Source organism: Castor canadensis, chromosome 10 (assembly GCF_047511655.1).
Source record: "Castor canadensis chromosome 10, mCasCan1.hap1v2, whole genome shotgun sequence".
NCBI lineage: Eukaryota > Metazoa > Chordata > Mammalia > Rodentia > Castoridae > Castor > Castor canadensis.
Genome location: NC_133395.1, coordinates 2,967,619 through 2,971,656, shown reverse-complemented (window position 1 = coordinate 2,971,656; position 4,038 = coordinate 2,967,619). Strand labels below are relative to the sequence as shown.

The window sequence follows — 4,038 nt, the reverse complement described above, 5'->3', positions numbered from 1 at the left end:
TTTCCACTCACATGTCACATCCCCAGGGCCCTCTGTCCACCCTGCACTGGGGATCACTTTGTTACAGGACAGGCAGCTCTCCAAGAGGCAGCCAGGAGGATGGGCTCCAGGAAGCTCCCTGGCCGGCTGGGCCTGAGGTCACATGCTGCTGGCAGTTGTAGGTTCAAGTGGTGCCAAGCACCCAATTGAGATGTTGGCATTTCTGGCAACCTGGGGTGCTCTCTCTGAGGATGCTAGTGAGTCACAAAGGAGCGTCACTGCTGCGCACATCAGGGCCATGGCCGAGGCAGCAGGCCTGGGGACATAGGAGCCCCTAATATAGACAAGGACCAGCAGCACCTGTCAGCACCCTTGTGCTTGGACCAGCTGGAGCCCTCCGGCCTAGGGATCACCCTGAGAAGCCAAGAGTGCTCCCTGTCATCCAATACTCTGAGGAGTCATTAACAGGACACGGGCAGACAACTGGGCTGACCCCAGGGCTGGGTGCCCAGGGCGCCTCCCTTTCCTCCCCACAGGGGATGGTGGGGCGGGTGAGGACTGAAACAGGTGCTGGCCCCTGTGTGTGCCATCGTGCAGCAAGAGTGTGTGGGCAGCAGCCCATGTCCGTGTTTGGGGTGGGGGGAAAGAGGGTGTCTATGTATAAGCTTGCTGATAGTGAGCCTGTGTGTGTGTGTATGTGTGTGTGATTAAGTGTGCATGAGTGTTGCATTCCTGTGTGGTGGAAGCCATAAGGGGACTAACGTGTGGAGTGTGCTGCCACCTACGGGAAGAGCCACTGGAAGAAGCTTGGTATGCCTTTCTCTCAGGCTACATTTATCCTCCATCCCCAGCCTCTGCCCCCTGCAGAATGGTGGAGTTGCGTTGGGTAAATGAATGAACTAAGGCAGGACGCCTGGTCAGTGTCTGGGAGCACCTCTAACAGATGCTTGGGGAACGGTTTCCTTCTGAAATGCTAACTACATCTTCCAAGCAAGGTCAGTTCCTATACATCTTTGTCTCGTAATGAGTTTGTGTAAACTCCCCTTGCATTGGTTTGATCTGTGGTCCTTACATGGGATCCTCTTTCCCGCGGCACCTTGGCCTTTTCCTCTCCCACTCAGTTCCTTCCTTCCCAGCCAGGCTTCTCCCAGCAGCCCTTCCTGGCTTTCTCCTGTCTCTGCAGCCTCTGAGATCTGCCGCTTTTCCTTCAATGCCTTACCCTCTGCAAGGCTTGCTCTATTTTGCTCTCTGCTGCTTTGTGTTCTTTGATTTCTCAGCTATTGCTGAGCAGTGTGATAATATCTTTTCTCCACTTCAACTTCCTACTGCAGTGTTGCCGCATTACAAGCAGGGAGCAACCGGGCAGATCGACCAGCGTTTCTAACAGGATCACCTCACAAGGTGGCACCTTCTACCTGTTTGGTAAAGTGGATTCCAGCTCTTTAATGTTCCTGCCATTTTAAACACATTTAGTCACAAGATGTCACTGTGAGTGTGGTGTTCAGGCTGTGAAAAGTCAGATTCTTGCTATACCCCGGCTGGATCACTCTTTGGTAGCAGGTTGTTGCAGGTGCTCTTAGGAAAAGCTAAAGGATGGATGGCTCAGGCGGTCCTCCTTTACGAAGGCTTCCTATCTTTATCCCCTGATCCCATTCGACCTTGTTGCAAGTGACTGGCTCGTCTGGTGACTAGAAAGCTCTTGCTCATTAACTGCACAGTGGCCTCCATTTATCACAAAGAGAAGGCATCTGACCTGAATGCAGACACTGCAAAATGGCACGGAAGACGGTAAGGAGTGAATGTGCTGGGTTCTGTGGGCTGGGAAGGACCAAGATCGTCCAACAGAGGAAAATGTGTTCCAACATCTCGATTTGGTGAACCATGAACTGGGCTGCCAAACACAGGAGGGCATGATCTGCAGATTACCAGAGACCCACAGAGGCAGCCTAGAAAGCCAGCTGGACTCACCCAAGCTGTCAGATGTGCACACAAGGTAGAGCACCTGAAATTCCAGAAAGTCCTACCCTTTCCGGAATACCACAAAGGACAGGGATATTTCTACTACTATGTAACTTCAGTCATTTGTAGAACAAAATATGCCAGCAGGCACCTCCCACCTGTGTTTGTGGTCAGTAAACAGGAGCATGTCTTGCTATTTGTTTTCTGTGGTACGTTACTAGAAAAGGAAGAATAGCACTTGAGATTTAAGGAAAAAAGTTGGGGAAACCTTTAATAAAAAACTCTTCTGTTTTGTTTTTCTTTTATGTATTTTTCTGCAATCATTTCGTATTTTACCAGCTGAGCACCTGGGGTTCCTTGAGACAGATTTCTGGGGTTGGGTGTGCGCTTAGGTCTCTTGACACACCAATGAGGGTGGGCAACTCTGGAGCCGAAAAAGGCCAGGAAATGGCCTACCGGTAGGGTCTCCAGAAGGAACAAGCCCTGCCCACACCTTGACTTCAGCCCAGTGCGATGCATGCCAAACTCACGACCTCCAGACAGAGCTAAGAGGTAGGGTACCTTTGTGTGGTCCAAGCCACTGAGTTTGTGGTGATTATTAGAGCAAGGGTGGGAAAGCGCTCAAGCAGTGACCACAGGAAATGCCTTTTCTTCCAAGAGCCTGCAAGAGAGGGGCTGGTAGACAGGGAGGAAAACACAGGGATGGGCAGAGCATGCTTTTACCAGGACCAGGATCCCTTGATGTTCTGTGTGAATGCAAGGCCTGTGTTCTATTAGCTTCTTCTCACCTTCCCTGTGCTCCCGGCTCTATCTGAGAGAGCTTTGCCTGTGCATGTGTTTATGCATTCGATCAATCAGTGAACCTTTGTTTCTAGAATATTCCATGTACCTAAGCTAGAGCCAAAGGGCATTAAAAAAAGAAAAATAAGGCTGTCCCCCTCCTCCAGAAGCTCACAGCACAGTGGAACAGAGAACGTGTTTACATAGGGAGCAATCAGCAAAGGTTCTACAGGGACTGACTCAAAGCAAACCCAGCACTTAGAAGATGGCTGGGCAGGGCAGAGACCCCGGAGAGGAGAAGGAGTTGGTTTGGAAGGTGAATGAGCTGCACTTCCTAGCAGGGTGGCAAGGTTGACAGGAGGAAAACAGAGGCCACTGGGTACCGGCAGGACACTCAGCATCCAGTATGGTTGGGCTAAGGTGCAAGTGGCCACTTTGACAGTGCTCAATCCTCTTAGGGACATTCCCACAAGGTGAGCTTTTAATATCCCAAGAGGTACAGGACTCTCTGAAGCAGAACCTGAAACAACTAGGCAATCTACCTTCCACTGGGTCCAAACTGTCATCCACTGTGCAAATCCTACCTTCCGCACCGTGATAGGTAACAATTCAGTGACCCCTTATCACACTGTTACTAAGTGGGAAATGCCAGGAAGTGAGCCTCGGCCTGGGGCAGAATCATCTGCTCCACCAGTTGACTCTGCCATCTGCATGGGCTGGACCTTCTGTCCCACCTCCAGGCCAGGGACTGAGGGCTCCTACAGGGGACTGGTAGGAGTCAATGACAGCAATGGCTGCCTTCTCCAAGTGCTTACTACTGATGGGGGCTTCCTGTCCTTTATGTGGTTAAGTAATGTACATTTGGTTCAAACTTCAACTCAGTCAAAAGCAGCTAAGCATGTTCACCCATTTAACAAATGCATTTGCCAAGTCCCATGGTGTAAACATTCTCCCCAGGTGAGCTGGTTCCAGCCCCCTCATCCGGGGTTTAAATGTAAATAACACAGCCATCACAGTCTCCCTGAGCACATGGAGGAGTTTCCTGCACCTGCTTAGAACTTCCCAGCTAATGATGCCATAAGCAGATGCCATAAATCTAAAAAAATTAAAAATTTGGATTTATATGAAGGAGTCTACATGCCCAAATTATATAGCAAATGAAATAATTTTACAACGTCTTGAGCAAACATCAAAGTTAAATAAAAATGGCGCAATTTTTATCACAAAGCTTATAGAAGTTACCTTGTAAAAAGACTACAAAGCAATGAAATTGTGCAAATGACATGAACAGTAAAGAATTTTTTTTTCTTTTTTTGAGAA

At 49.4% G+C, this 4,038-nt stretch overlaps 1 long non-coding RNA gene across 1 annotated transcript; it reads left to right on the top strand.

Moving 5' to 3' along the window:
- Positions 1-304: 304 nt before the first annotated feature.
- Positions 305-2,195, top strand: LOC141411571 (uncharacterized). Its single transcript, XR_012436411.1, has 3 exons — positions 305-546; positions 831-974; positions 1,311-2,195. It is a non-coding gene; the product is annotated as an uncharacterized lncRNA (long non-coding RNA).
- The last annotated feature ends 1,843 nt before the right edge of the window (positions 2,196-4,038 follow it).